Source organism: Bactrocera neohumeralis, chromosome 4 (genome assembly GCF_024586455.1).
Source record: "Bactrocera neohumeralis isolate Rockhampton chromosome 4, APGP_CSIRO_Bneo_wtdbg2-racon-allhic-juicebox.fasta_v2, whole genome shotgun sequence".
NCBI classification, from domain to species: domain Eukaryota; kingdom Metazoa; phylum Arthropoda; class Insecta; order Diptera; family Tephritidae; genus Bactrocera; species Bactrocera neohumeralis.
In genome coordinates this window covers 8,360,873-8,374,262 of record NC_065921.1, presented here as the reverse complement: position 1 = coordinate 8,374,262, position 13,390 = coordinate 8,360,873, and the positions used below count along the sequence as shown (strand labels likewise).

At 38.9% G+C, this 13,390-nt stretch overlaps 1 pseudogene; it reads right to left on the bottom strand.

Moving 5' to 3' along the window:
- Positions 1-6,479: 6,479 nt before the first annotated feature.
- Positions 6,480-11,282, bottom strand: LOC126757540 (protein abrupt-like; annotated as a pseudogene).
- Positions 11,283-13,390: the final 2,108 nt, after the last annotated feature.

Genomic DNA, 13,390 nt, shown 5'->3' with positions numbered 1-13,390 from the left:
GTTCTAGGATAGCTAAAACCAGGGGAGGGAGAGATTCGTACTGGTACTACTAGTGGCGCTCACAAGGTGGAGTTCTAACCCCCCTACAACGGTGGCTGAGGTACGCCGACGACATTGTCATAATGGCACGAAGTAAATTTGATAATACTCTCTGCTCTATATAGTCCAAATCGGCTGAAGTCTAGCTTAGGGATGGTGTAATACGGTAATGTTAAACATCAATATCAAAATCCCAGGCCTTACATTGGACTCACCCTTACGGTGGAATAGGCATGTGGAATTAACACTGTCCAGAGCCAAAAAAGCACTCATCATATGCAGACGCCTAGCAGTTAGATTCTGGGGCAACAAGCCAGGTATCATCAAGTGTCTGTATACCATGATAGTAAAGCTTATTGTCACTTATGGAGCGGTTGCTTGAATATCGAAGGCAACGAAGTCTATGGTAGGCGTACAACTTTCGAAGCTACAACGGCTCGCTTGCGTTTGCGCTTCATGGAAAATGCGTACTTACTCAACCATAGCACTTGAAGTCATGCTGAAGCTCACACCCCTCCATCTAAAGATCAAGCAGGCAGCGAAGCATACAATGCTGCTCATGGCAGCAGAGGGAAGATAATTTCTTCTCAAAAATGAAGGCAAATGAACACGGCACTGGCCCTTCTTCGAAAAGACAGCATTACGAAGAGGCTAAACTCCACAAAGAAGTTTAAAGTTACTCTCAGCAATAAGGCGGAGTTGAGTGATTCCACACTCAACCTACTATTGAGGGGAAACACTATTCATTGGTACACGGACGACTCGAAAACACCGGAAGGCATTGGATAATTTTCCGAGCATTTTTCAAGCAGAAGGCTTTGCTATAAGTCAGTGTGCAGAAATTAATCTCCTACGCAACCAGCGTATCGCTATACTCAGCGATAGTCAAGCGGCACTAAAAGTGATCTCAGTTTATGAAGTCAAAACGCTGGTAGTGGAGGAGTGTATAGGAAGGCTGAACCGCCTTTCAGTTTGCAGTCATGTACACCTGATCTCTTGGAATTGTTCCGAGAGCTGGATCTTTGTGACCATATGTGATATAAGAGAGAGCATAATAGGCCATAGGTCGCAGTGCAGAACCTCAACTAATTTTTATCTATATGTCTCTCTACCTCTTTGCTTTAATGGAATTTCATTAAGAGAGACATATACACGTTTTTAACCCTTCCCTTCATTAAATAACAACTGAAATATCAGCTTCCAACCACAAGCAACTTCCATACACTGTAATCTTGTATTCAATTACCTGTAAAATAAACAAAGCTGGAAGCAGCTGCCGTTTAACTACTGGCACAAACATTCCCACACACTTCCAAATGTGGATAGCCTCGCCGTGTGGAAACCTTGATTAAGTGGCATTGTATTATGCAATGTGGTATGTACCTCAGATAGGTAGACACTTATTGTCAGCGACATGCGTTATCAGTTTTGCATGTCAAGTGCTCTTCGGCGAGACATGTCGAGGAAGGCATAGCTCACAAATTAATTAAAAGTCTGCCAATCGTCGCGCTGACATCGAGTTAATTTCAAACAACATTGCAAGGTGATTGGAAGGATCTCTTGCACAGTAGTTCGCAGTTGAAGTCTTTATTTTTAGTAGAAAGAAAACCGAGGAGTAAGAAAGTTATTAAGGCAAGAGTGCTATTGGTGTTTCAGGGTTGTGCGCTGGGCTTGGGACCCGCCACGTAAAAAACGCCCACAATGAAAAATTACCAACTGCTTCGGATGAGAGACCCCCCTTTTGATGACGAGCATGGCAAATGAAATATGGATTACGATTTGAAGGCATGCACCTGGAATCTCCCTTAATTGGGAAGAAGAGCTGTTGGTGTTTATATGCGAGTTTATCTAGCAGATACGCTGGTTCTTTCAATACAATAAATAAAGTTTATCATTTTTTGTTTCATATTCGGGATATTCACATTTTACGCTAGGTGCCGCCATAAACGAATTCTTACCAAAGTAATATGTATATGGTATACAGTCCGATATTTGAAGCTATATTAATTAAATATTACTAGTGATTCAATTGCAAAGAGACTGCTCACATTTAGCAGCTCTTCACTTTGCAAAGTTGTACTTAAATATTTAGGATTGAATCTGGCTAGGTATTGGCTTCTTTGCTGGCATAGACACCGTTTACGCGGTTATAGCCCAGTTGACAACAATCCAAGTGTAGCCAGGTCCTTCTCCACCTACACCAGATTGGAGGTATTCCTCTTCCTCTGCTTTCCACGGCGGGTACTGCGTCGATTACCCTCAGAGCTGGAGTGCTTTCATCTATTCGGACGACTGCTTTATACTAACGGTGCGATTTTCCTGCGAAGAATTTGATAAGGAAGAATTTTTCAAGACGTTTTTAAAGAGGTTGGAATCATACAGCCTCTGCTCAAATAAGACCAGGACTGATAAAACGAAAAAAATAAATAAAAGTATTACATTTCCAGTCTTTATTATCGCCTTTGGAATAGGCTCCTGAGCGAATGCCAATACAATTTTCTATAAATTTGTTTAAAGTCTCGATTAGGTTAGGCTCAGTGCCTTCAACAAATTTTGATTTTTCGATTTCGATTCATTTTTGAAACACCATTAGCTAAATTGCACGGTGTTGACATCATATTCTTGTCTCCAGTTTGATGATAGCGGGGTCCTCAACTACATACTTTGTCAAGCAACTGCTTTGTGAGCTATATAGACTTTACATTTACAAAAGATTTTGGTCTTTTAGTTTCGACTCTGGCATAGACTCGTTTCCTATACAAAACTATACTCCAAAGGTGTTATGTCACCATCTCTGATGGATGCTGAGATCCTCAGATACCAATAAGATGATATTCAAGCAATGTTTCTTTAACTTTGTTGGACCAGTTCATGACAAATTCGATCAGAAGGTACTTTTATATATGTTCTCTTTTAAATTTATGAATTTTTATTTATGTATGTATGACTCTCTTTTTACAGTTAAAGGAGAAAAGCTCCAGCCTTCCGCAAACAATCAAGGTATACGGTAGTTTATAAAAATAGCACGAGTTGCAGCTGTCAGCTGCTGAGTGTAAACAGTTCACTGCCTGGCAACAACTTGAATCAAACAACCCAAGCAACGGTAAAATAATGTGAAATAAACTCTTTAAGTGAAACGAAAAGACTCGCATTATTTATTAGCATGTTACACTATCCTGGCGGGCACCTCTGGTTGAGTGTGCGAAAACCATCAGTCACTCGGAGATAGTCACAAGGGCATCGCGGCCATAATTTTGCACAGAGAAAACAGCGAAAGTGTAGGATGTGCCGTTGGCAAGGCGCCGTGCCTCTATGCAAATGCTCTATTTCCTTCCATTTGCTTACGTAACTATTTGCACTTGTTATTTTCTATTTATTCTACCTCATTTTGATTTTGTTTTTGTTTTTCTGCTGCACGGCGCCAAGAGCGCACAATTGAGTTTCCGTTATTTGCTTACTTCCGTTAGTTGTGCACATATTTATTTTTGTTGCTGTCGACTTTATGACTTTGACTGTTATGGATCTGAAAGTTGACATTCTAATTTGGAATTTAGCGAAACTTTTTAAAGGCTTTTCCATATTAAGGTCATTGCGGATGGAGATGGGTTGTTGATGAGGTGGACTACCATCGGTGTGTATAGGAAATGTTGGCGAGCTAATATTCATTGTGACTTCTTATAGTTAGATATGAATTATTTTAGAACTAATTGAAGAAGTTTTCCACTTTTTTGGATACCCTTGATTCCCTAACAAAACTCCAGGAGGACTTCAGACACGAGATGTCATGCGGTGGGCAAAATTTTTTCACTTAAAATTGTCTGATATCCTAAAACTAAACAAATTTTGTATTATTATAAGGGGTGACTCAAGTAGAGATAGATTTTTCAATAGCCTTTTCTTGACAGGACACGACAAACTTACGCCTGAACAACGCTTACAAATCGTTCAACTTTATTACGAAAATTCACGTTCTGTAAAGTTTTTCTTATGGTCAACGTAAGCGGCCTACTGAGCATACTATTCTCAACGCCATCACCCATATTGAGACCCAGCATTCATTATTGGATAATATTCGACCGAATAGACCATATCTAGCACGCAGTGTAGAAAATATAGCAGCCGTAGCTGAGAGTGTGCACGCATACCGTGGAGAGTCGATTCGTCGCCGTTCGAACAGACATATGGAACGACTTGACGAATTTTACGTTGAGATCTTATATTTAAAGCGTAAAAAATACAGCTCTCAGTGCAAGAACTGAAGCCATTTGACCTTCCCAAGCGACATCGCTTCGCTCTATGGGCTCTTAAAAAGTTGAATTTTGTTCAGCGATGAGACCCATTTCTGGCTCAATGGGTGTGTAAATAAACATTGACTCATTTGCGAAGAAGATCGAACTGAAAAGGTTGAAGGACTTCCATATCATCAAGAATAAGAAAAAACAACGGTTTGATGTGGCTTGTAGACCGGTAGAATCATCGGTCCATATTTCTTCAAAAATGATGGCGTTGAAAACGTAACGTAAATGGCGACAGTTATCATGATAACTAACTATATGATGACTGAAATTGAAGCTCGGCGACATTTGGTGTCAACAAGACGGCGCCACTTTCCACACTCGCATCAATCAATACATTTGTTTAGAGAACACTTTGGTGAGAAGATAATTTCACATTTTGGACCGGTCGATTGGCCACCAAGATCGAGTGATATCACATGGGTAGACTTCTTCTTGTGGGTATATGTAAAGTCTGAAGTTGATGCGGAGATTCCCTCTTCGATTCAGACCTTGGAGCAAAATGAAATGCTCGAACGAGTTTTTGTTCTTTCGAATTATAATAAACATTCCCCATTAATTTGAGGTTTCTGTGCCTCTTTTTTTAAGTATGGAATCTCGAAATGGATCACCCTTTAATACCCAAATTTTGTTTGTATAATTAGAGTACAAGAGGAAGGCAATTTCGAATACTTACGGATATCATGAAAGAAACCTTGCTTACGAAATTTTCTTCGAAGCAAAACAATTAAAAAAACTCTCTGATCGATACTACTATTTTCACAATTGAGAACCAAAATATCCGGAGCAACTGCCGAATTTTAAGCAGCGACACATTCAATACTTTCAGCCGTTTTAGAGTTTGCCACACTGCACCACAACTACACGCAAGCACCCGGATAGCAACGCGAAATGTAAAAACTTTTTAGATTTTGAGGATTTATTACAAAGTAGCGAGAAGAACTGCGATAAATTAAGTAACGCTTCCGCGTTTTACTAGCTTCGAAAGTTTGGGCTAAATACGCGCGACACAAACAGCCAATGCAAGAAAAATGACTCAGTTTCTTTTTTGTAATTTTTACTTGCATTTTCACGAAGTTACAGCGAGCGCTTAAGCAAAAACAAGCAGCAATAATTCAAGTGCCTTATTCATGGCTTTAACTTCGGCGAATCGCCGTTTGACAATTACAAGTGCTGACAACTTTCCACGCGAAATTTACGCGAAAGCTGAAAAGCCAAGCGAAAAGTAGCGTTAGTTTAGAAGTGGGGGTGGTTTGGAGGGCGTGGGTGTTGCAATTGCAATAAAGCGTGTATCAATGAATGCTGAAAGTATTTAAGTTCAGTTTGAAGGATTTGACTAATAATTTATAGTAAGTAGATGTGGTAAAACATGGCACCTGCTTTAAGAAGCAGTGTGATATATTAGAGTAAATAATTTATTATATTAAATTCACTAGTTAAGCTTTTGAGTCGTAAGTGTCGAATTTCACCTTGTTTGAGTAAATTCTAAAGAAGTACTGCAACATTTTTCTTCTTTTACTCGTAAGTTGACTCTACAACAACCTGCTGTCAATGTGGTAAAGTGCATTTGCACTCAATTAGCATTGCTTGAGTAAATAAGTTATGACCAAGTAACCGACAAAGCAATTTTTCAACCCGCCACAATCGGTTTCTCAGCAATCCACAAATTTGTTTACGGAAGAAGTCATTAAGAGAGATAAGCGGCTAACGAAAAATGTCAAATATTTAAATTGCTCTGAAGTAAGCAAAGTAATAAAGACTTACAACACAAAATGAGACATATGTACAACAAGTTTACTGCTAACTGCAAAGTGGACATAACCTAATCTTCTAATGTGATATTTAATAGAATTTAATACATGGAAGGCGTCTTCTAATCACAATAGTAAACACATATTTATATAAGTAAAAATAAATGTTCGTTACTACATTTTCAGGGTTTTATAGGTTGAACCTTTTAAACTAATGACAATGTCACAAGCTACTGCCGTAGACCATCCAACAGCATCTGATGAATAATTCAAGCTGTTTATGCCAAATCATAAAAATACTAGGTCATTGAGAATTCAATAGCAGAGGTTGAAGGCACAAGGAATTGTTGGTACAGGATGATCTTTCGTAGTTATACCACGATGCTGACGTGACTTATGTATCTGAATGCAACAAATTACAAGTTTTCGCAACAGTACCATGTAAAACGCATCTACTTGTAAATCCTGGACAAATGGTATGCTTATCCTCTAGATGAGTATGCAGCGTTTGAATCGATCTGTACATGTTTCCACATTTTGGACATGTTAGATCCACGTGGCTCTTTTTTTCATTTCTACCGAACGCTGGGTGCCAAAAGTCATTCTTATTTAAATGACCCTATTATTGCAAAGATTTTGGAATTCCTAAAAACGTTTTCGGCATGGTACATCGTAAATTATCCTCAGTGCCATTCGTTTGCTGGTGTGTACCTACATATATGATCAAGATGGTATTCGCTGCTAGAGTCAGAGTCGTCATCAGCACTTTCATCTCGTGTGGATTGTATATCTGTGCGCTGAAAATGTAAACCTGTTTTTTCTTCTATAGACGATGCTATATAGTGCCTTCTATTGCTCTGTGACAATCATTAAAAATATGTCTTCGTTCCCGAGATATTTGATGCTGCAAAATCGCTGAAAATTCTGCTTCTAAAAGACCACGTTCGGAATTAATTCCGTGTTCTGCACGAAATAAACTCGCACTTTTAATACCATTTTGGGGTGGTGGTGTTTGAAGGGTTTTTCGATTACGATATGTATCGGTATTATTCCTTTGAAGAGAAGATGTAGCCGATTGTGTTTTCTTCATAAGAAATGGGGTAATAGAGTTGTTATTAAAGCTGGTCATCAATAAGGATGTAATTGGAGCATCAATAGTTTTTAGTTTGAAAAATTAGTTTTTTCCATATATTCTTTATTATAGTCATCTTTATCAGAATCCTTTTTGTATGCTTTGCTACTGATGAGAAAATTATTCTGTGGCTTTTTTTCGATAAATTAAATTTTGCAGGGCAGTAGTTATCAGAAACATTTGTCAAGTCACGTATCTGAAGCATAGGGGCAGTGTTTAAAAAATCTTGTAATTGATTTTGTTTTATATATTCTTTTCCATTGTACATAAAACTTATTATTATATTTTGATGAGGTGTTTGCAGGAGTTTGATTTCAACAATTTACGAAAGTAGGGGCTGCAGGCACTGAGCACAATTCTATGAGCAGCAAATGATCATTGGTCACAAGATATAGTTAATACACAAAATCTTCATCATCTCTCAACCGTTGAAAACAATTAACTGTAGACGACTAATCCACTCCATTTCAAAGCATACCGTCGATGATTCTTGAATAGTTAATTTTTGGGAGAAAGAAATTTGCTCCTCTTTTCACAGATATTAAGTTTTGCATATCTGAGGTCATATTTCTTGAAAAAAATTTATAAATTTCTTTTTAAATAAATGCAATTTGGTGAAGTCCTGGTTGAATTAAACATATCTTAAGTAACGTTTTAGGCTGACATAATAAGCGGCATTCAACCAATAGCAGAGTTTAAATAAGACAGAATCAACCGAATATAAATCATGAAATGAAAATTATGAAACATTATAATACTTTTCTCATATTATGGTTTGAAATATATTATAAAGGTCTAGAAAACAATAATTTTTACAATACAATAGATAATCTCTGTCACGCGCTGTATAATTGCGATAGGGTTATGCAATATAGTGATAGAAAGATACGATCTCGTACTAAAACACCTTTAAGAGAGTTTTGTGATTACCTAACTTAGTATCGTTTAAACGCACGTCTGAGATGGCACCAGCAAAAAGAAAATACGGCATATTTTACGGTTTTGCTACAATAAGGGCGAAGGCGTTAGTTAAGTAACTGAAAATATGAGTAGTGCTTATGTTTCTGAGGGAGTCAATTGTGCGGAACTTTTATTTCATTGATTCATTTCTGAGCGGAACGAAAATAATTTACTGTTGATGAAAAATTGATCACCTGCGATAACTTAAAACGAAAAAGGGGCAAGATGAAATTGTTGTGAGCCAGTGCAAACGGTATTCAAACCAGTATTGACGTTCAAGAAGGTTTTGCAATGTGTTTGGTGGAATCGCCAAGTATTCATTTACCATGAACTGCTTCCCTACGGCTAAACTCTTAATTAGGATCTGTACCCTCAGCAATTGGACGGTCTGAAGGAAGTAATTGCAGGAAGTGGCTAGTTTTGGGCCATAGGAGAGGAACAGTTTTGACCAAGAGCAGGAAGGCCAACGCCAAGCGACATCTCGATAGGGACTCGTCAGAAGTTAAAAGCTTTGGTGGTTTGATTGGGATAATCTTATGCATCAACCCTATAATTTGTAGCTTGCATTAAGTGATTTCTACCTGCTCCTGTCTATGGCAAATAATTTTGCTGGTCAAAAATTCTCCCCAAGAGAAGCTTGTGAAAATCGACTATCCCAGTGTTTTGCCAGAATATACGGGAGGTTATCGGAAAGTCGAATTATTATATTTCCTTTTATATAGTTGCTAGTTATGGAACCAAACGGTCACATTTCACTTGAAACGGTTAGTTCTAACTATGTTAAATGAAATATCTAAATCAAAGCAAAAATAAAGCATTTGATTTCGCTGGACTTTATATATTTTCCAAAGCTTTAACTAAACAAAAAGTGGCTTGTTGTAAGAGTGAAAAATTTCGGCGGATTTCTTAGCTCCCAATGCTTCTTTAGATAAGTTTTGGAAATTATAATTATCTTACTGATACCTTAAATCGTAACAAGAAAGGGAAATGAGCCAGGCATTAATAATAAAAGATACCAATCCAATTATATTCTGCATCTGAACACCGTAGTTTATTGCTTCGAAGCGAACTCGGGATCTCTGCTACAACCAACAAAAAATCGTTTTCTAATAGAGCAGGCTACGGAAAGCGATGACATTCCACGTGGTACTATATTTCTTCTATGAATAGTCGTGTCATAAAATCTAAAAGCTCCTTAAAGGAAAGAATAATAAATGTACAAATACCTCCATTCTTTGGATAATTTTAAAACGTATGTTACTTACCACCATAGTGTTCCGTGGTTGAATAAAATTCCAAACTTAGTAAGATATGTAAAGTTGGAATAGTTGCAAACAGCTAAATAACTCAAAACTACTTCAAGCAGCTTTTGTTCAGTTCTCATTCACACTTCGAATGATGTCATAAACTGCTTTGACAATTCTCTGAAGACATTGGTGCTTATCACTAATTGCAATTTTTGCTCTTTGCTGACATAAAGAAAACTCAAGCGACCTCAAGCAAACAGAAAACTTGGAATCTTAAGATGACCTCATAAACATTTTAATATCACTACGACAAACACAAATGCTTGTGAATAATAAAATTGTGTGAAATAAAAAATATCTGCGAGGTAAGGTTCATAAGAAAAGTGCAAAGCAAAGCAACTCTCTCAGGTATGAGCAAGAATATTCGAATTGCCTTAAGAAGTCAAAGCAAAAAGCTCGAAAGCGTAAGGGCGTAAGAGCGGAAGCGTAAATTAAATTAAGCAAAAGTGTGGGAAAATGCATTCATGCATAAACGAAAGCGAGTGGCAAGCAGCATAACAAGAAGAGCCGCACAGCCAAGCCAGCAAGCGCACGCTGCTCATAAAAGTGCAGCAAAAGCACAAATACACACAGCAAAATAACTGAAGCCCCCATTCATGTCCCTCAGCGCCCGAGTGGCAACACTTCGAAGTGGCTGAGCGAAAAGCAAGACACTCACGCGGGACTGACAGACCGAAGCACAAGAATATTTTCAAATCTTCGACAGCACGTTCTTGTTGTTGTAAATGCAAATGTATGCATGTGCGTGTGTGTATGTGTTGTAAGTGATATTTGCTAACAAATAAACAGACACACTACTTACTTTGCCACCTTGAAAGCATAAATCTGCGCCACTGCTCTCGAGCGTGCGAAAATGCGCGCCCACTTAGGCGTATGAGTGATGGAATGTGATAAGTTTGCCGAGTTTCTCTGCGCTTGTTCGTTTGTTTGGTTGGTTGGCTCGTTGCTTGGCTGATTGAGTGTTCACAGCGGCGAAATAAGCGCCGGCATGCGACACATGTGCGACCGGGCGCAGTGAGGTGTGTATCTGGGTGAGTGCGTGCGTGGATTATAAAATTGTAACGGGAAAATTTTTATTTTCATACGCATCTCCGCAAATGTGTGTGTTGGCTTGATTTTCCTATTATGTACCTGTGTGTGTGTTTGCGCTTGTAACCGTAACTTGACAGTGAAGTGGAAAAGTGTCAAGGTCGATAGTTAGTGGATTAGGTAAGTAGAAGGCTGTCCTTTATTGACCAATATCAAACAGTTAGTTGTGATTTGTACTGACAAAGGAGAGAAGGAAATCGGAAAAGGAATTTAAAAATATCTCTCAAACATAACAGAATATTGAACATATGAGTAAATAAGCAAGAAGACACCTAACTGAGGTTATTTACCATTTATATTCAAACCAACACCTAATACATTTATACACTGAAAAGGGTATATAAAGTTTGCCACGAAGTTTTAACACCCAAAGGGAACGTCGGAGACTCTAAAAATTGTATATAGTTTATATGATCAGCGCGACGAGTTTGATTATTTTGCCCTGTTCGTTTGACTGTCTGTATATAAGCGAACTAGATTAAGTTAGGATTGGTTCGACGGCTGATCCAGAGATCGCACTTCAACTACTTACTATATGCCGTCCTTTGTGAAGCCAGAAAAGTAGGGGGTTCCCAGGTGTTTAAGTCTTGTTTTCGCAAATGCGGAACATGTTTCTATCCCGTCTTCTTCCGCACGGCTTTTGTAGTTGACATCCGGTAACATTCTCAACATTACCGTCTGGAGGCCGATAGTATGATGGCACTACCATAACTAAGGACGGGCAATCCTTACTGGACTTTGAGGTAGCGCATGAACTGATGGTAGTCCTGCACTAGCCAAGTTCCCGCAAAACCTAGCTAACAAGTAGTAGAACACTGGATGAGAGTGGAGCCCATACCCATTCCCATTCTACTAATGGGAGGGCTAGCATACCTTTCTTTGCAGATTCTCAGCTTTACAGGCTTTACCTGCTGTTCCGATGTGGCTTGGCACCCATTCTATATACGATTTTTTATGTCCTTTTATACTAGAAAATATTATAGAAATGCACTTGTGAGTGATATTATAGCTTCGCTTCAGACGAAGGTAATGTTTTTGTACCCTTGAAACATGATCAGGATGACGAGAAAAGTTGAAATCCGAGTGGCTGTCAGTCTGTCCGTCAGTCCGTCCTTGCAAGCTGTAACTTTAGTAAAAATTAAGATATCTTGTACTGGCATACGCGGACGACATTGCCATCTAAAAACGAATAAGGTGTCTACAGACTATTAGCAACATTATGACCACCTCACTCAGTACAGTCCAGAATTGGGCATCGCAAGTGGATCTGGGGTTGAACCCGAAGAAAACGGATCTGCTTCTGTTCACAAGAGAGCACAAAACTACACCATGGAGTTTTTCTTCGATAAATGGGACACAACCAAGTACGTGGGTATAGTCTTGGGCACCAAATTGCTGTGGAAGCACAACGCGGAAAAAAGAGTGATGAAAGCTACCAATGCTTTATATGCCCGGCACAACCTAGAGACTCTCTCACTTTAACATGCACTGGTGTTATACAGCCATTGTTAGACCAATTATGCTCTGCGGTGCGGTAGTGTGGTGGATAAGCGTACGGAAATCTACATACCGGTAGCCAATGGAAAGGGTTCAGGGGCTCAAAGGGAACTCCAAACGCGGCTCTTGAATTGGTTATAAACCTGCCGCCTACAGACCTCTTCGCTGAAAACTGCGCAGTGAAATCGGCAGGACGGCTACTGTCTACAGGAGAATTTACATATAGAACCTTTGGGTATATGTCGATCAGGCCACAAATTCATCGACGGAAATCGAATATCGAATGAATGAGATTGCCAAGAATGGTGTACGGCTAACATCATAAAACGTGATAAACATTGGAAAATCTATGCATTGTCTATACGATGATTTTGACAGAAACATGGGAAAGAAAATCAAAACCCGATGGAACGAGAAGACTGCAGCAAATGTCTACCGCAAGTCACCAGGGAAACAATGGACTATCTCTCGTGCACTTGTCCCGCATTAGCAAGACTACGCTGTAAGCATCCCTACCGTATGATACACTGGAGAAGTATCGATAGTGAGGCCGCAGAGTCTGTTAAAATTCGCGTCAAGCGCAGCATCCTAAATAATGATTACTCCTCTTGGACTTAGCAGCTGAAATCCACATGCTATCTCAAAGTACCAAACTGGTCTATGTGTGGCATATTGGCCTACCAGATTAACCTTACCTAACCTAACCTAAGATATCTTGATGAAACTTGGTACACATATTCCTTGGCAAAAACAAATTAGTTGAGTTCGTAGATGGGCAAAAAGAAACTTCAGAAAATTTTGAAAAAGTTGGCGTCGGATGATAACTCCGCCCACTCTCCATATAACGGTACTACTCTTGAACGTCTATAACTCGAAATTCTCAACAACTCGAACTCTTGAAGTGGCAATAGAAATACAATTTCATACAGATTTCCTTCCATAACTCGAAGTCTCTGACATTCACAAACTAGTATCCTTCGAATTATTCCCATACGTTAATTTGTATTTGTCAGCAAACCAGCAATGCAAAGTGATGTAGCAATATTTGCAGATATAATTTATCGCAAAAACTTGCCAGTTATCGAGTGCAATTTATTTGAGCAACAATAATTCTATTTACAAGCTTGATATATGCTGATTTCCACATGCTAACTTACATTGCTAAGCATGCGATTGCCCACCAACCATCCCATATATATACATATGTACGTATGTTTGTGTACATATGTAATGGAGTGTGTATTTCTATTAGCATGCTGCAAGTGGCTGCTATTGATTGTAGTTGCGAATGTGTGAAGTGCTCATGTAACGGGTCAACCG